At 34.9% G+C, this 20,627-nt stretch overlaps 1 pseudogene; it reads right to left on the reverse strand.

Moving 5' to 3' along the window:
• Window positions 1-18,589: 18,589 nt before the first annotated feature.
• LOC102520519 lies at window positions 18,590-19,750 on the reverse strand (annotated as a pseudogene).
• Between the last annotated feature and the right edge of the window lie 877 nt (window positions 19,751-20,627).

Here is a 20,627-nt window from a genome sequence, read left to right on the forward strand (position 1 = left end):
CTGATGGTCAAACAACTCAGACTGCTTTCTAAATCTTTAGAGCCTGGCATGGAGACCAGCATCTAGAAACACAGTGGGTAGAGTGCCCTCACATAGGCAGCAAATAGGAGATGCATTAGCTTGCTATTGCTGCATAACAAACCACCACAAATTTAACAGTAGCCACATATTAGCTCACAGTTCTGTAGGTCAGAAATCTGGCATGACATGGTTTAGTTTTCTGCTCAGGGTATCACCAGCCTGAACTCAAGATATTGTCCAGGCTGAGTTCTTGCCTGGGAGGCTCTGGGGGAACATTCACTTCCAAGTTCATTCATAATTGGCAGAAATCTGTTTCTTATAGTTGTGGGACTGAAGTCCCCATTTCCCGGGCAGTTGCTATTGCTCTTAGCTGCTGGATGCTGCCGCTCTCCATTAGCAACTCAAAACCAGGATGTCTGCTTCTTTCCAGAGTAGGCAAAGCGCATCTTTCTGACTTCCTCTCTGTGACCCACTGGAGAAATCTCTGCTATTAAGGGTTCACATGAGTAAGTCAGGCCCATTGAGATAATCTTATTTGAAAGCCAATGCAGCTTTATAGCATAACCTAATCATGGGAGCGAAATCTATCAAATTCATGATCCCAGGGATTGTGTAGGATGCCGTTCTGTCTACCACAGGGAAGAAGCACAGGTCTTTGGGGCCTGAACACGGGTCTTCATGTCTCAGCTCTCCTGATTCCTAGTCATGTGATCTGGAGAAAGTCATTTGATGTCTTCTTTCCTTGGCCTCATTATTTGTAAAATTGGTAAAATACTGTTGGTGTGACAAGTTATTACTGGATTAACTTCTCAGTACATGTTAATTACTTTTACTAGTTTACAAGAATATCTAGACATGTTGGAGAAGAGGTGGTGTTAATGAATGTTTCAGACTCAACCTGTGGCTTAAAGAAGCTTGAGATGCAGTAAATGCATTTGTTCTTCCCTCAATGTATTTCTGTTCCCTTGACTCTATCCATGATGGCAGGATCCCTTAGCCTTAAGGGTTTTTTTAATTAAAAATACACATTTTGGGTACAATTTGGCATCCTAACATTACCAAGGCAACCACTTCATCTAATAAATCTGGAGAAAGAATGTTTTTCATAGTAGTGGTGGAAAACTGGCTATTGGATTGGTTTTATTGAGAAACAGCACATCCATCTCCAAAGGTTAAACAAGAAAAAAAAAAAAGAAGTGTGAGAGAGAGAGGGAGTATTTTTAGGATGATACTAAGTTTATCTGAAATGTACACATTAAATTTACATAATGGTTCCTGAATAAGATGTGAGTTCACTTGTAAATTCAAATTTATCCATCTACAGAAGCCAAAATTGAACAGCTCAACAGCCCTATCATTTTGACCACAAAAAAATGCATTTCTATAACATCAACTATTGCAGTTATCATCTGTCTTTCTTCCTTTTCTTTCAGAATCATCCCTTACTAACTTTATAAAACTGGCTGCTGGTTGGCCAAAATATGTGCACTTTTTTGTTATCTGGTTATCAGTTATCTTTAAGGAAAACGACTTCCCCTCTCTACCGAAGTTCTATTTGATTCTCTGTGACTCCAGTTCCCCAGTGTGGTTACAGCCTGAGGAAGTTAAAAGAGCGTGAGATTTGCAGCTAGGAACACTACGAGTTCGAATGCTGTTGTGACCAAGTTCCACGTATGAGTTCCATTCTTTCTATTCCAGCACCAGAGCCTTGAACTTGATTAGCTGGTTGATTGTCCTTGGAGCTGAGAATTCGTTGCCTGTTGATAGTTAATCCTGATGTTGATTTCCAATAGCTATTGATTTAATAATTAAAACCTGGATAAATAATAACTGCACAATTGCCCTTGCATCTCCAGTTGTTAACTCTGTGTCCCTTTTAGGGTGCCTTCTTTCTACCTCTGGTCAGTTCACATTTTTAGGGTGCCAGTTTCTCAGGGCCAGAGTAGATTTCTCCAATCTGTTTTAGCCAAACACCTCGCACTATCCCTGTGGATGACTTGCCTTCACCTTTCAGTCTTGCTAGTCTCTTTTGTCCATTGTTCTTGTACATGTTGTGTGTATCTTTGTCTGGAGGAGTGTTAATAAACATAGGCTTACTGTACGCTATTAAGATTGGAGAGAAATCATACTGACACAAGAGTAGTTAAAACTATATACTCTGCATTATGCTAGTCCATTGATGAAACATTAAAATATTTTGTTTGTTTATTGGGGGAGCTGTTAAATAAATAAATTTTCAACACAACTAGTGAAAACTTGTCATTGTGTTTCCGAAAGATTGGCCCCTGTCCCTGACGAGCCAAATAACCCAGAGACAAGGTCTTGGAGTTTAGAAGAAAAGACGCAATTTTATTGCTTTGCTGGGCAAGGGGAACCAAAGCAGGCTAGTGCCTTCAAAACTGTGAACCCACCTTGGGGATGGGATGGGGTGGTTATACAGCCAGAGCTCAAACAATAAAGCATCGATAACAAACAACAGAATCATTTTCTCATCAGAAGACTTAGAATGGCATCATGATGCCTCCAGACCACCAATTCTATAGATGCTAGCAGCTGTCACTCTTTCCCAAGGTGTGGTCTTCTTGGTAATTCAGGCTATTTTGTAAGGTTAAAATCCCGTGACCTTCTCCCTGGAGATCAACTCAGAGACCAAGTATGATTATTACTTTCAGTGACTGGAATAAAGTAGAAACAGTAAGATCAATAGCTTTAGTTTCCACAACGGGCCTGGAACTGTGCGTAGCCACCAGACAGGTCAGTTGACTGTTTTAAGGGCAAGCATAAGGATAAGCAATCTGTTAGCCTAAGTGCGGCCATTTTATTAATCCTCCTTCAATTGAATTCTGTTAAGGTGGGCTAGAATATTGCTTAAATTGTATTTTCAATACTGTTGGTTTTGCTGTAGAGTTATGATTAAATAAATCATCAGTCAGATGTGATTTACATTAAAATCAAGAGGATCCCTGTGTAGGCACAGGAATTCTTGCCTGTATTTCTCACATTATTATTCACACACTACCTGTGGTAATGAACACATAGGGTTTTTACCTAGGTAATAAATGCCTAGGGTATTTATTAATTTTCTTAATGCAAATGTCCAGGTCCCATTGCATTCATACTGAATCCTACATCTGGGTTTGGCTAGATCACTAGGTGATTACTCTATGTACTGCTTAAGACTATATTGGAAAAAAATTCAACAGTCCTGTAATAAAATTTTGGGAAAAAAATACAGCCACGCACTTCTGTCTGACAGCAGGTCAATTAATTTGTTACTGCATATCATAGAAAAAAAATATAAGGTGCAAATTACAGTCATCAAAGGTGTTCTAAATTTTCAGGAAATTCTACTTTATTCAGAACAGTTATCTCTGTTTTATTATGATGTTAATCATACAAAATAGAAGGCTTTTATATAGATTCTTTGAAAAGGAAATGAAAACATTTGGATATGGCTTGGGCCGTGACATAGAACTTTCTTAGATCATCAAAGTTCAAATCATCATATCCACTGGAAAATGATTGCCATCCCAGCAGTCAGTATCACCATATAATTTCTTTTTCTTAATTTCAAAATCATACATAAATGCATGTCCTAAAGCCTAGGGTAGAGCTGACTGTGAGCATTGCCTCTCCAGCTATAGGCAGAACTGAGACGTGAGGGCAGTATTTTATTGAAGGATTCAGAAAAGATGGGCTAGGAATGCCTAGCATCTTTATAGGGTGGTTTGCACAGCGGCATAAAAATATATACACAGGGCACACTGTGTAGCGTGAGCAGTTACATAAATCATGCTGATCTAACAAGCTGCAAACAACAGAAATCCAGGCCCTGGTCTTATCTCTAAAGACTTCCTCTGCTTTTGGTCAAAGCCCTCTTTCCAGGTGGAGCTGACATCAGACCTCTTTCCAACATTAATCTCCAACAGCTGGGTAACAAAGGTAAATTTAGTAAAGGCGTTACTGTCTTCCTGGGGAACTGGAGGGTGAGCTATGATGCCTACGCAGCAGAGCTAAGTAAAACAGGAAGGAGAAAGACCAACAACCACTGGACACGTTCTTCCCCTACAAACATTTTCACTGAGTTGCTACAGCCACAGGATCCCAAAGGAGGAACTGGGAAGAAAAACACAAATAACAAAATAAAACCTATTCACAATTTCAATGTTTGTTGAGACAAAGTAATTACAAAGCCATCAGGCCCAATTGCAAAGCACACAGAGTCAATTGTCGAAGTATTTAGAGAGCCCGGTGGAGAAGCCATTTGACCAGTGTCCTTCCATTCAAAGCAAGCCCGCTCAGGGGCCTCTTGCCTCTTGTTTATAAAAGTCAGACAAAGCACTCCGTAATTGCTCTGCTTGTTCACTCTGCCCTGAAGCATTTACCACAGAGAGTTGCTCCAGCAGATCTCCTCTTGCTACTCAGGAAAAGCTGATTCTTTGTCCCACTCCCACATCAGGGATTTCCCTGTTCTTTTCATGACCCTACACCTCTCCTCCTCTTGACCCATGTGGTGCACATGCCAGCCTAAACTTGCTTTATGAATTTGCATCAGCTAAACATATCATTTGAAATATCATGTGCATTCAGAAATTGACAGCCATGTTAGAAGATGAATTTCAAAACTTCAGTTCCACTTCCACACTTAAAATATGTACATGTGGTATACAGTGTATATATGTTTAAAAAAAAAGAAATGTATATTATAGTATAAAATGTATATAAATAAATTTAAAAATATATATATAAAATAAATATAAATACAATATATACACTCATGGTATGTATATATAATGCATATATACATATATATTAATTACACTGAAAACTAGATTTTGCAGGTTTACCTCTAAATAACCTGGCAATGGTTAAAAGGAATGTAACGAAATATTGCCTGCAGTCATTTATTTGTGTGGTCCATATTTATTGATATATAATTTTTCTCCTATTGCTTTTTAAATAATGCTTCAGTGAACCACACTATTTCACTTTTGATAGACTTACCTTGATATTAAGTAGGTTGAATTCTTCCTCTTAGTTTCTTCTTCTTCAACTTTTTTTTTTTTTTTTACTATTTCGGACCCTTCCTACATTTCTACATATTTTTTGTTTCAATTTAGTACAAATCCCTGTCTACATTTTGATTTAAATTGCTTTGAATTTTACATTTATTAAATAACTAACTAGAAAAAATTTTAATTCTTCCCGTGAAAGAACCTGATATATCATTAGTATTAATTAAGGTCTTCTTTTATAAGCTTAAATAAAATGTATATTTTTACTTATATTTTGTTGGTCTTGATATAATGTTCTTATTTTTAATATACATTGCCAGGTAAAGTTTGCTAGTAATTTATTTATTAATTTTGTATCGATGTTCAGAAGTGAAATTGGCCTATAGTTTTGTTTTCTCAGGATATTTTCTTTTCTTATTTTGGTCTTAAAAGTCACAGTAGTTTAATAAAATAGTTTTATCTCTTCATAAGACAGGGCTCATCTCTTTCTTTAAGGTTTGAAAAAAATTTCCAGTTAACACAATCTGGAAACGATAGCCGTGAGTAGTTACTTAACTGCTAAATTTAATTATTCAAATAAGTATTGATCATTATTCAGATTTAATATTTATTCTTGAGCCAGTTTTGCTAGATTATATGTGTTTTAAAAAATCATGTGTTTTATTTAAGCTTAATTTTTTTTGCTATAATTTCTTCAATGTTCTTTGATTATATTGAAAGTTTCTATTTTATATTTCATTATGTGCATTTTATCCTTTTCAGTAATGGGTGTGTACATGTGTGTTACCTCAGTTTTGTTTGTGATAAAGTTTTGTCAGACATTTGTTCATTTCATCAATATTTTCCAAGAATGAGATCTCTATCTACAATATCTCTTTTATTTATTTCTATTCTTATCTATATTTTACTTTCTTTTACTTTATTTTCTAGTGTGGTTCTAGTTTTATACCTCTGGCAGCTTGTTTTTAAGTAATACAAATATATATACATATGTAATATACATAATGACCTTTAGGAAGTATTTGGGTATATCTTATAATTTTTAACACCTACTGTTTTCTTTGTCATTCATCTTAAAATATTTGGTAATTTCTTTCATAAGTTGCATCATGATTTCTTTTTAATCTATGAATTATAACTATATTAATTTATATCTAAGTATTAGTGGTGTAAGACATTTTAAAATCAAATTTATTGCATTATTGTCATAGAATGTGACATGTTTGATGTTGGCTATTTGGAATATACTTGCTACTTTCTTCAAGAATTATGTCATTATTTTTGCCAAGTTTCTATGTGTGCTTGAAAAATAAGTACTTTCTAATTTGGAGGAGTACTGTTACTTTATATGCTATTACACCAACTTATATGCTAGGATAATTCACATTTACCATAGCTTTTGTTTTCTAATATGCCTGGTCTCTCTATTTCTGAGGAAAGCATGCCAGAAGATTTATTTCCTCAGTTGTTTTTTTCATTTGTTTAGTTACTATCACTGCACAACTTCAATGTGTCATAAGCAGTATTAATTGGTGGGAAATCCATTCTTTCAATTGTTCATGCCCCCCACCCCAAAACTTGAAGTCACCAGCATGTGTCCAATCCAACAAGAAACGCCAAAATTCTTTCAATGACCAACAAGGCTACAACTGTTTGAATTGAACGATTGCAGTTTGGAGTAGAGAAAAGCAGTAAGCTGACTTTATTTTAAAAAGATCATCATCAATTATTATGGAAACCACTTAGGAGGCTACTAAAGTAATTCAGATGAGAGGACGGTGACGTGGTTCTAGGAAGTACTGGGAGAGTGTTGAGAAATGATTGTACTCTGTCTGTATTTTGAAATAACACTAATTGCACTTTCTGTTGGATTGGAAATGTGTATCAATGATGTCTCAAGTTTATTGTGCCTGTGGAGTTGGAAGGGTGGATTTGTCACAAATTATATTGTATAATTGTATAATAGTCTATTAAATCACTGTATCAGTGTATGTAACCTACCCACATTATTTTCAAAACTTTCTGTGCCATTATAAGTGTTTCTTGTTAAAGCATATATTTATGCTTTTTCAAGGGAAGAGTACAGTCTAATTACATACGTTTTAGTTTCTATTATATTTAGACTCACTTATTTTGCATGCTATTCTTTGCTTGTCTTCTTTTCTCTGTGACTTATGTTCAATCAACTAAGATTTCCTCTGCTGGCTATACACTATATTTTTCTAAGTTAACTTAGGTTGTTTATTTACCTTGTTTATGTACTGCATTTCTCTAATTACCACTCTAAATTAAAGCTTACACATATTAACTCCATGATCAAAACATGGCCTAAATTTGAAGCATATTTTCTTTAAGGGCTAATATAGGTGCTATTACTAGAAATGGAAATAGAAGCTGAGCAGGAGGAACTGTATATAATGTTTTCTTTTATCTCACTGAAACAGTCTCTTAAATTAGCCATATGCCATATTTAACTACAAAATTCCACTTTGATTCCATTTATTTCATAATCATGATTGGTGTATTAAAAAATGAGCATGGATAGCAAATATTCAGAACCTTTTCCATGTCTCATAATGTCATTTAATTAAAACTCTTGTGAAAGACTTTGAAATAGACCAAAAGGTGTCTTTTCATAGAAAATCTGTAACCCAAATGGGTATTAATGCATTGAGTCTGTGCCTTTCATTGTCTGAGTTACTTTAGTTATTTTGCTTCTTTGCTAAGATGTGAAAAATGAATAGCAATGCAAATTATTTTTTTCCTTAGAGATACAAATGAATTTTGTTGGAGGTGTAATTAATACCTTTCCCACCTACAGACAAAATTTAGTTTTGCATTTATGAAGCAAATTTTTTCAGATTCCTAATTGCCTATACATGTATCTGTGTTTTGGAATCACAGTGAACCAATTTTTCCATTTTACTGGCTTCTTCATTAATTATTTAGTTAAATAAATATCTGAAATGTGTTAAATTTGTATTTGTACAGAAATTACAATATTAACTTTAGACATATTATTTAATAACTCATACTTAATAAACAGAGGGCTAGGTAAAAAAACTTACAAGTTTTTAATGTTTGTCATTTTCATACCAAATTTAAGGGCATTGATCTATTATTTTTAATCAGCCAGTGCTGCAGTAGAAAATTCTGTTCGGATGTTTATCTTTTATAGATAAGCTTTGTCTTTTCTTCGAAAGCTTTTATCATTTTGTAATTTATAAAGTGAATCTATCAATTATAACCTATTCTCTTCAGCACATAGCCAGATTCTTTTTATCCAAAACTTCAGTTTTTCCAACAAATTAGAGAAATAACATTTTATCACTTTTTAACTACTCTGCTTCATTTTTTACATACTGTCAACTATATAACTTTTCCTTCATACGTGTTGGTATATTTCTTTCCCTTTAAGCATATTTCTACCAGACTTAGAGATAGTGAATAATCTGCCCAAGCTCACAAATGGTGAAAAGTGACAGAACTGGAATTTAGAATCCAGAAGCTCATCCCGTAACATCAAAATGTTTATGTTATTTTCTATTATTGTATTTTAGCAACAAGAGCAACAGACAGGAAGCTTATAGTGGTTAGTGGATACTAAATTCAATGATCTATCCTATTTTCATCAAGGATATAGACATCAAAAATCGAAGAAAAGTGAAATCTTTGCACCTGTCCAACTAAGTCTACACTTCCACATTTTCTTATTTTATTTTCTGGAGAGAGCAACTCTAACGTGCATTCATAGAGCTACCTCAAAACTTACACAGTAACTTTGATTGCCTAAATAGAGGAGTATCTACATAGAGATTTGAAATTGTCTGTCTGCTATGAAGAAAATTGCTGATGCTTAAAAAGACAAGCACCAAAGAAAACACAAATTCAGACCCCGAGGTCTCCAACTAGAGAGAAAGTGCAGGTGACTCAGGCACGACAATAGCATGTTGGAGGGAATTAAGTATTTCTTAGGAATCAATAAAAGCTCTTTTATTAAAAACTATTATTTGAGAAAATGCATAAACAAAACTAAATCAGGGTAATTTGCGTGCTGAAGCAATAAGTCCAGAGAAACTGTAAACCACCGTATTTGGAAAATAAGGAAAAGATTATCAACCAGATCAGAAGCATTTCCTTAGCTATAGCAGTTACCACCAGATGCAGAGTAGGAGGACAACTAGTATCTGAAATGAGAATCTTGTGTGCATCCTTTGTATGTCGTGTATAAAAGTATGTGATCTACACTTGACGTAGCTCCTCTTTATAAATGGCAGTGCAGTCATCTCTTTGGTAGTCCTTGAAAAGCTCTTAACAGAAAAAGAAATTAAAAACAAACAAAAAAAAAAAACAAGAAAGAAAAAAAATTAGGATTACAGCTATACAGTTCCCTGTCTATTTATACCCGAGTGGGTTGGGCCCCACATGACATTAGAACAGACAAAAGCTGGGAAGCGGTCCAATAATCTTGGAGATTTCTCCTGAACAATTTTGTCTGGATCCGGCACATATTCCTCTTTTTGTAGTCATTTCATTGACATAGGACAAACTCGACAGGTAACCACTATCCTTCTGACTATCAATTAATAAAGAATATGGGATTTACCTTTATATAGGACCACCAGCAACATTTTCGATCTCCGTGCAATACAGAAAATGTATCTCTAACATGGAGATTTTGATGACATCAACTCAGAGAGTTTTTGCTAAGAGTAAAGGAATATAAAAACACACAACATTTGCACTAGGAGGCATTAATGTTAACACACTAAAAATTTACGCGATAGGTCTGATATTCTCCTCTCGTGGGTGTCTAACTTCCACACGTGGGTTTGAAATCATCTATGACAAAGTTGACTGCTAACTTTGAATAATTGATAATTGCCTATTTCTTTTACAAACTGGGATTTTTCTAAGCCTTTCCTGTTCCTCTATCTTTTTCCTTTTCCTTAAATCTGTTAGCTTCTCTCAAGGACTGAAGCAGTCAGGAGGTGAATGTTCTATCTTGGTTTAACTAGCCCCTTAGGAGTGCTTCAGAGGCAGAAAAAAAGAAGCATAAGACTCAGTGAAGGACAAAGGGAAAAAAGGACTACATGTGGTGAAAATCAACTTCTGATCCCTGTTCCCTTGTGATACATTATAACACACCTTACTGAAGACTAATAGAAAATGTCCTGAAAGTTTCAATTTCTATGCTCCTACTAAGCCACAATTCAGCTCTTAAAGATGCTGCTAATATGCTACAGAGAAAACACACAACCCCTCCAAAATTTTGGCACTTGTTGGGATGCGGTTCATTACTTTCTGCTGGTTAGGATTTACTTAGTCTCTTAGCAGTGAGCGATGTTTTAAAAGTTAAGAATCTAAGACTAGAAAGATACAAGATTTGCAGCAGCAGTTTTATTAAAAAAAAAAAAAATCAGGCAACTATCCAAGCTGTTTTTTTGTTGTTGCTCAACAGAGAATTTTATTAAAGACTTTCACTATAAATGTGGATAAATAATAATACTTAGCAAATGTACTTGAATTAATTAAAATGTTTGTTTGCCAGATATTTGTTAAGTCTATGTATTATGAGGATAAAATTAATCTTTTTCATTTGTTCCCCATAATCAAATAAGGAATTTTTCATTCTCTTTCTCTCCCTCTCGCTTTCTCTTCTTCTTATACGCAAGCAACTGTCATTCAAAGTCAATTAGAAAAATCCCTCAAGAAAGTTTTAACACAGTTTGAATTAGATGATTTCAAGTTTAAAGGTCAAAGTTTTTGTTGAGGACTTCACCCTTGATTTCCCTCCGTTTGCCTTCATCTCATACTGAAATCTGAGGAGCAATTAAAGAAAAAGCTTAGCAAAGTTTTAAACAAGCAGAACAGGAACTTGAACTCTGTTGCCAGGATTTTTTTTTTTTTTTTAAGTAGTACGCTACTTTTAAAATGAGACATTCTCTGAAAAAGATTTCTAGTATAAAACATTCAAGCACGCTAAAATGATAGCAAGTCATTTTACATATCGACTTCACGATGTTCGTTGGTTTCAATGGATACATCATCTCCAGTATCAATTTATTATGGCTCTTTCATGTCTGTTAATCAATCTAATTGAATTTTCTATCAGAGAGACAATTATCAATCATAGGTGTCCTCAAGCACTTGTTCCAAGATCAAAACCAACTGTTAAAAATGTACATGGCACTTTATCTAGGTGAGTACATTAATGTCATAGGACCCTGGAATATTAAATCACAAGAGACCTTGAACCAAACTCCCCTTAGTGTATGGATGTTAAATACAGGCAGATGGAGGCTAGGTGATTGGTGCAAAATTCCTAGGTAACTGGTCACATGATATGCCCTCAAAACAGGCTTCCCAAGTCCCAACCTACTGCAGTTTTCAGTATGTGAATTGGGACACCAGAGGGAGAAAAATTTCCTTTTCCAATTATGTCTCTATTGATAAACTTAAAAAAGAGAGACAGATTGTGTGGAAATTAATCTTTATATAATATCTTTATTGGTCAATAAAATGCATTTAATGAATTTAAAAGCCAAGCCATTGTCTTCCAAAAATAGGTGGTAATTTTGAATCACTGATTATTTTTCTCTTTTTTAAATAGAAAAAAATGCCTCAAAGGGACCTAAACATATATGAAATATAATCATCTTCCTAAAACTTTAAATATAAGAACTTGAGACAAAATAAAATTACAAAAGGATGCAAGATTTATCATCGGCTCATTAAAATGTGTTGATAAATATACATATAAAACTATTAAAACTGACTGCTTATATGATTCTGTTACCAGTTAGAATAATTAAATGAGGAAAAATAAGCCCTGTATCTTTTGAGATTTCGGCTACAGGCCTGTGGAACAAGAATACTCTTGGATTAATTAAGAGCTCCATCATTTTCTAGTCTTGTGACCTTGGACGTTTTTTAGGTCTCAAGTTCTTCATCTGAAAAACAGGTGACATTCAACTATGGTTGTTGTAAAGATTAATAAAATATTTCCTATGGAGATCTTGGCACAGTGCTTGGCCCATGGTAAACTCAATAAATGCCACTTATTTGGGGATTCATCAAAATCAATTACTGAAACACTTCAGGAAATGTAATGCATGTTGAAGGCTAATCACTAGACATTACAGTCAGCAGGTCTGGAAAACAAGAATGAGAGGAGACTGAAAGGTAAAATTATCCTCATGGGAAGTAATCTCATTTGTAAAATCCACATCCTCAGGTGATCAGAGAAACAAATGAAGTTTATTCTGATAATGACTAAGTGTGTTCACTTTAGCTTAAAGAAAGAGAACTGATGGATTTTAGAAAAACTATTTGTTCTCATTCCTTTATTGGTTTTGACCTACCACCTCCTACTATTTCACAATTTGATTTCCACCCCTGCGCTACTGTTGCAACTGTTCTGCTGCCGGACAGCTACACCTTCTAATTACCAAAGCCAATGGACAACTGATCTAACAGTACTTGCAGGCAGTGATGACTGTCCTTCAATCTATCCCACCTCAGGCACTTATCTTCTCTATGCATCAAGTTTTCTTTTCTGTAATAAAGATTAAATAATGTAACCTACATGAAAGTTATTTTTTAATTATTAAAGGAGTTAATGCTTATACAGTCCTTACACCACCTGGCATATTAGTAATTAGATTATCACTCAGTATTATTGATGAATGATTTCCTACTAAACTACTAATTGTTAGTTTGCCTCAAATCTCCTTGACCACCAACTCTGGCTTATCTTCATTCATACAAGAAAGGGTAGTGAACCCTGAGGTTATGTTCTTACTCTTTTCTTTGTTCTGTTCTTACTTGTATCTGTCTCCCTAAGTGAACTTGTTTTTTCCCAGTATTGCTGGTTGCCATGGATACAACTCCTCCATGCCCCATTTCACATACTCAAGGCTCTCACTTGAACTCTTAATCTCTATTTCCATTTGATTTCTGCCCACAAACACCTGTATATATCACGGAAATCTCGTATACAATGTGTCTAAAATTAAGTCATTGACCCTTGATCCAAACTCACTCTTCCATTTTATTAATTTATCATTTAGTGATAGAGTCATTTAAGTCATAATGTTTAATAATTCTTGTTTAAATTAACAATGATAATTATAACGAATATGAATTGAGTGCTAACTCTGGGTATTAAGTCCCAGGAGTTACACCTAATACATACTAAGTTTTATTTTTCACATCCTAAAAAGACCTAGCTGCTAAGTTACCTACTAATAATCTCTGTCACTGTTTATTTCTGCCATCAACCCTTTCTTCAAACTTTTCTCTCAAATCCCTTTTATACATGTTTTGCTAAATTTGTGTTTCTGAAATAGACATTTGACTGCACCGTTCCACTGCATGAAATGCTTCAATAATTTCATCCCATAACTTGCATCATGAAATTAATATGCCCAGTAAATAGTCCTTCACCTTTGGTCCCTGCTTATCTTTCTAATTTCATCCTTTCCATTCTTTATTGCTCCTCAGACTCCTGCCAACCAAGTAATTTCTGTTTCCCTGGGTGTATTATAAACTTTTCTATATCTGTGCTTTCCTTGCAAGGTTTCTTCTGCATAAGAAATCTTTCTTTTTCTCACATAATAGTCCTCAACGTTATAGCCAATATTTAAGTGCTCAGAATATGTCACATTGTTCTATGACCTTTACCTTGATGAATGCATTTGTCCTAAAAACAATATTATAAGGTAGGAGCTATTGTTAGCTCTACTTTATAGCCAAGGAAACTTAGGTAGGAAACCTTAAGTAAATGTCCAAAGTTAAAGAGTTTTTATGTGACAGAATCCATGCTCTTAATCACCCTGTCTTTCTTGGACATGGCTTCAGTCTCACTTTGATGACATACTAAGCTTTATGCTCCTTTATGGTTTTTCCATAGTGTTTAGGACGTATATCAAGTAACCTCACTATTGCATCTATGTGAAGTGTCTACCCTACCCTTTAAATTCTCAACAACCTTTGAAGCTATGGACTATGTTTTTTAAATGCATCAAATGAATGAATTGAATGAATATTCTTTTATCCAAAACAGGATTTCCTTGGAGACTGAACCAAAAAAAAAAAAAAAAAAAAAAGGAAAATTAGTTTGTACTAGAGAGAATATGAAGAAAGATAACATTCTTTATAGAAATTGGAGGGAAAAGTTATTAACTAAATGGTAGACATCTTACTGACCGTAAATGCTTGGTAGTAGAACACCGGATCAAATATTTTCCAATAGTTATGCGCTTATAAATGAAAGTTCAGGAGTAGGAGGTTGTCCTACTGTTGGTTTATTCTTGAAAGGGAAAATGATGCAGAATAGCCACATTGACTGGGAGGAAGGTTGTATGGATCTTGAAAATAATCAAAGCAGGAACCATCTCATACCAGATGAACACTTAGTGCTGATGTAGGGCTGGTTCTGGAGCAACAGGGTATTCTGAGGAAAAGTTATGGTGAGAGTTCAAGATAGTACTTGGGTGAGGCGGACCCTCTGACCGATGGTAAGCAAGGCCAAGATCTGCAAAACGTAAAAAAAGTAATAGATTGAGCTGAGAGAAAACATTCCATTAAAGGAGAATATCCAGTGAAATGACTGGAGAAGATGCTAGAGATGTAGTTTGTAGATGGTTCATAATCTGGAGAAACATAATAAAAACTGGAAGTTAGGATGTAGTTGCTGAAAGTATACATTAATGAATTGGTTCAGTTTCTGAAAGTAAAAGGTTAAACATGAGGTTTGGCTCTACTTGTTAGCTGTGTGGAACTTGGCAAAATAACCCAACTTTCTTGAGTTTTTATTTTCTCCTCTGTAGAGAAAACCATCGGTCCTTCTATATTGAGAGGTCATAAGAGTTATTTAACGCATGACCTTAAACTACTTAACATAATGTATTATACAAAGTCAGTGGTCAATAAACAGTAGTTCATATTGTTGTTGCTGGTTGTTTTTTTTTTTCAGATGATTCACTAATACGTTGTAAATGTCAGTTAACATTTCTTTTGTGCAGAAATACTTTTAAGGGGAAAGTCTTGAGTGTACTGAGTATTTGAATCGTTTCTTCACCATTTGACAAAGATATAGGACCATGTTTCTACTTTTGTTTTTTTTTTACAAAATCGTTTTATTTCATCATCTTCTTCCCCCATCATTTCCAAGGTCAAAGAGACAGGAAGCACCACAGCAAAACCAATCATGCACTTCAGAGTCTTCATATGTTCACCCAAGAAAACTCAAAACTCTTGCCAGTTCCAGCAGACATAGAGATACATTTACTCTGGCAAATTCAATACTATTAAATAATTAGGAGATCAAGAGACACAATAACAGCGTGTTCATCTCACCTATTAGGGAAGAAAAAGCAAGATGGTTAAGTTTTATGAAATTCCTACTCTATATATTCATAAAATCATTTAGAAGAGTCAAACTGAAAATTTTAAATGTCACAAAGACTAAATAGTAATAAGTGAGAAATGATAATCCACACAGCAATGTAAAAGAAGACAATTGTGACTTTTTTAAGTGTTGCTAGAAATTCCCCCTGTATGTCCATATGACTTTTATTGAAATAATATTAAAACAGTGAACTCACTGCCCAACAGTTGTATTCTTTTAAACATTAAAATGGAAAAACCCTGGGTCTTACTTTAGCTGTATAATTTGTATTTAAATTTCAGAACACACTTCTGTCATTTTCAGTGTCAATATATCCTTACTATATAGTTACAAGATATAAAGAAACTATGAGAATAGCCACTCCAACTTGGTGATAATCTGTATTTAGGAAAATGGCAATGAGCCAAACTAGAGAGAAGAATAATGAGAGAAGAAAAAACTCAGATTCCTTGGAAAATTATTTAAGATTTTTATTTAGTTTAATAGATCAATGTTTATTAATGCCATTTCAAAGCCAACCTTAATAATTATGAAGTAGCAAAGGACTAAGCATATATAGCTCTTTTAATAAGCTATATTGTAATTCTGTATTGCTGAAGATGGAGAGGTGACAACATATATTTTAGCATCTGTATTGAATTCTGATCATTTTTCGCTTAGTCAATAGATGATGTAATTATTTGAAATCTCCACTTGCATTTTAAAATTTCAGCACATATATTGGCTGAATTTAGTGTGCATTGGAAGAGTTACAACTATTTCAGTTGTTGCTATGAATTTACAGGACCTAAGACAAACAGCAATTGAATAATTGCATCCCTTTTTCCTTGTCATGGAACACTTTTCAGTCATTATCACCATCATCATATGGACATAGGGCAAGATTTGCTTTTTTAAGCAATGAAACATGTTATAAACTAAAATGGGAAACAATGATAACTTTCAAGAATTAAAAATGTTGATCACTGAATGTTCTTCTCATTTGTGCTTTCATGTTCCTTCCAGTATTCTGCCTTGTATTACAGTTGTAAATAAAAAATATTAAAGTTATCTATTCATTTTCTGTTTGGATTTATTTAGGACAAGATATTAATCTAGGCCATGTGAAGGAAACAAAGATGATCAACATAGAGTGTGCTAATCTGCATCAAAATTACAAACACAAATAAATCATTTTCCTACAAAACACTTATGCACACACACAAACACAAAAACAAATAATTGTTTAAAAGAAACTAGCATTGGGGGAGGGTATAGCTTAGTGGCAAAGCGTGGAGTATTCAGTATGCACGAGGTCCTGGGTTCAATCCCCCAGTACCTCCATTAAAAAATAAATAAATAAATAAATCTAATTACTGCCCCCACCTAAAAAAAAAAAAAAAAAAAAAAGAAGACCAGCATAACACTTATATCAATCATATTAATTATTCCTACATTCCTACAGCTTTTCATCCTGAGAGTTTTATCACTGTCTGAAATTATGTTGCTTCTTTGCTTGTGTCCACAGGCTGGAATAGTTTCAGAAGTTCAGTGGCCTTATTTATCTGATTATTCCCTATAATACCTACACTGCATTATAGCTTTAGATCAGTTTATAGCACATAATAAGTGCTCAGTAAATATTTGTTGAATGAATACATGAGTTTTTTCGAGGATTAAAAAAATAATCCACATACAGCTCTTAATACAGTTGTGTACACAGTAATCCCTTATTATCATGAGCTATTTATTGATGTTGCTGTTATTTTTAAATGATTCAGAATGTTATGATCAGGGAAAGTTTAAAAGCAAGAGTGACATGTGAGCTTGTTCCTAAAGGTCAATGTTTCAGTAAACGGGGAGATGGGAAATTTAAGGCAAAAGAAACGGCAAGATGGACTCTGGATCAGAATCTCTGGAGTGCAGGCCACACTGTACGTTAACATACTGGTGCTAACACTCAGATAAAGAGGGCTTGCTTAAATATAAGTGGAACAATTTGGACTTGATCCTAGAGGAGCAAAGAGCTAGCAACTTGTAAATTCCTTGAAGGACATCATATGCCCCTTTATTCTTAATTTCAACCACCAGGACATAACTTCTGCCTCATTTCTTATACTACAAAGATGAATTTCAAAGCAAATGTAGGCTGGCTCAGCCCTACCCTGTCAAAGATAAATACGCAGATGAACTAGGAGTTCTGTTTGCTAAAGTTCACCTCCTGACCAATTAAATCTTGCCCTGCTGCTCAGCGTGACCCAGGAAAGTGGCCGTCACTCATGCTTGCTCTCTCAGTCTGTACCATCGACAGTCATACAGAACAATGTTTTTTTTTAAACCAAATATTTATACAGCAGACTATCGAAAAAAATTCTAAATATACTCTCTTTTAAAACCCAAGAGAGTAAAATAACCTCATTATTTTTAAATACTGAAAATGTACAGGATCCAGACACACTGAGTCATATTAAGTATATACAGTTTACTTAAATATTCACTTAATATGCTCTTAAGATCTCTATGACAGAAGCAAATATTTTCCCCATTTCTTTGAGCAATAGATTCAAAAGCAAGAGTGACAGTGCTATTGAAGTCCATGAAACATTTTTCCAAGTTCAGTTATTCAGTCTCTGTATTGTTCCTACATCATCTATCGCTCAGAATCCTTCTACACCAGCTCAGTAATAGTGACTGCAGCTAAAGTAAAGGAAGTGGGTCTACAAAGCACTTTATTTCCTTATTCAATAAGATTTTTATGGAGAAAAGGCAAACAACTGCCATTCAAATCAGATTATATATGCTTAACAGTTATGTAACCTTATATAAAATTAAATCCAACTCTCTGCACTACAAATCTGTAAGGAATCAGAAGGGGATTTATATAAAATCTGGACTATTGTTGCATTCCACCCTTGAAGTCATTCTGAGTTAAAATAGGAATTTTTCCAAGACTCAAAGAAAAACTGTATTTTTAAAAGGGGATTATTTTTAATCATTGAATACATCATTTTTATTACTAAGACTGGAAAAGCAATACTTTTTTCCCACTGTAAATTCATTCTGATGAAAGAAAGAATTCTCTCACTTTCAACTCCTAACAAATGCCATATTCTCAAGACTAGAAGAATTATCAGCAGTCATTCCTTCTTCTTGATCTACGTTATTTTTCTCTAAATTATGTCAAGTGAACTTTTAAAGATTCAGGGAGGGGGAGCTTCATAATTTTTTTCTCTCAGCAAATTCTGAGGTGGCTCCTTTAGCCTCGGGCTTTCTTTGTGGTCTTTTTCTTCCTCTCCTTTGTCTTCTGGTTTCTCATCCTTCTAGAAGTTGAGGGATAAGCTGATTATGCACAAATATGTAAGGGTTATTTCTCTGTTTAACTCTCTTTTCCTTTTGGGTGGAACTCTTTAGGGAAATCCCTTGGCCTGCATCTCATCATTTATGAAATGTCTGAGTGTGCATTGATGTGAATAGAGCAAGTCTTGTAGATTCCAGACCGTACTGGTGGGTGAGGGGAGCCCCACCAACTCCAGTTTGCCATTATCACTGACTTGGTTGCACAAGGAAGTGGAGCAAATGAGACAGCTGGGGCATTTTACTTTCCCAAGTGTTTTACTCAATTTGCATAATTTGTGTTAACTGATCTACAGGCATAATTAGAATGCCTCCAACTTTTTTTTAATTTAAGTATAGTCAGTTTACAATATTGTGTCAATTTCTGGTGTACAGCATAATGTCTCAGTCATACATATACATACATATATCCCTTTTCATGTTCTTTTTCATTATAGGTTAATAAAAGATATTGACTATAGTTCCCTGTGCCATACAGAAGAAACTTGTGGTATAGCCATTCCGACAGCTTTTAATCATATTTTCATGTAGTTCTCATGGTCTTTCTGGACTCAACTCCACAACAGGGTCCTTAATACTGATGACTATCAGATGTTATCCTGACGCAATTAACAACCACAAATGCAGGTCACAGAACTCAAAATCTTAGCACCTCGTAACCTTTCTTTATAGGAGCCTGGGGGAATATCTTCATCTTGAGACAGACAGATTATTTCATTTACAGCAAACACCACGTCAACTTGCTCATATAATTATTCCCATAAACTGCTAGAAGATCAGGGTGACCTAGCTGTGCCCTGACTTCCCTCTTGGACGGACAGTATCAGTCTAGGAGCTGATTTTCAAAGCCATTGCTATTTTTAATCAAGCTCTCCAGTGTTTCCTTGGCTTATTCTACCACATCTGAATGAAACTCAGTGCCATAATTTATTCCCCACAAATCTCTCCTACACAGGAGCCAGTTCATGTTTGAGGGATTGAATTTGTTTTCAACTGACCGGCTAGGTTTTCAGTTTACTCTGAAGAATGCACTGGGTGAGGCAGTCTGTCGACCTGCCTAAAGGGGGCGCATGTGAGGCTCTAGGACTTGGCGGGCTCCTTGGAGGGCACCGACTTGGACGCTGAAGCTTGATCGTTTTATCATTTCGTGCTAAAAGATGCGTTCACGTTTTGAACCATATTCACTTTATTGACATGTAGTATCAACAAGAGGGAAACTAGACTGGAAAATGATAAACGAATATTTTTAAAGGCAATAAAAAATGATAGTGGTCTTTAGACTCACATTTGTTTTAATGTGTAAAAAAACCCAAAGTCTAAGAAAATTAAAAAGCTATTAGAAATCTATCTACAAATTGACTGCAAACATCTAAAAACAATGTAGTGTCTGTAATTAACAGACAACATCCCCTCGCCAACCCCTCCACAGCAAGTTTCCCAGTCATAACTGAGTATAATGTGGAATTAGCGGACCCGGTCTGAGCAGGGGGTCACCCAAAGCAGGACAGGGCAAGTTACACAGTCAAGGCCCCTGAACCATGAGACAGAGCTACCCTTATAATAAAATGGAACGGTAGGTACATTCTTAAAATACCCAAAGGCCTTTCTCATGCCAAGTGGCTAATTAGTGTCCTTATTATTCTCCAGATCAAAACAGAAAACAAAACAAAGAAATTCCAAAATGTAGTATGAGGAACTGAGAGTAAGAAGGACAGGGAGCACTGGAACAAATCATGAAATCTGTGGTAAAAATGTTTTACTCGTTAAGCTTTTGTTTTCTTTCTCTATATCCCCCTGTATTTCTTTCTTTCTCATTTTTTTTCCACTAATTTGATTTGAATGTT

The sequence above is a fragment of the Camelus ferus genome, chromosome 2 (assembly GCF_009834535.1).
Source record: "Camelus ferus isolate YT-003-E chromosome 2, BCGSAC_Cfer_1.0, whole genome shotgun sequence".
Classification (NCBI taxonomy): domain Eukaryota; kingdom Metazoa; phylum Chordata; class Mammalia; order Artiodactyla; family Camelidae; genus Camelus; species Camelus ferus.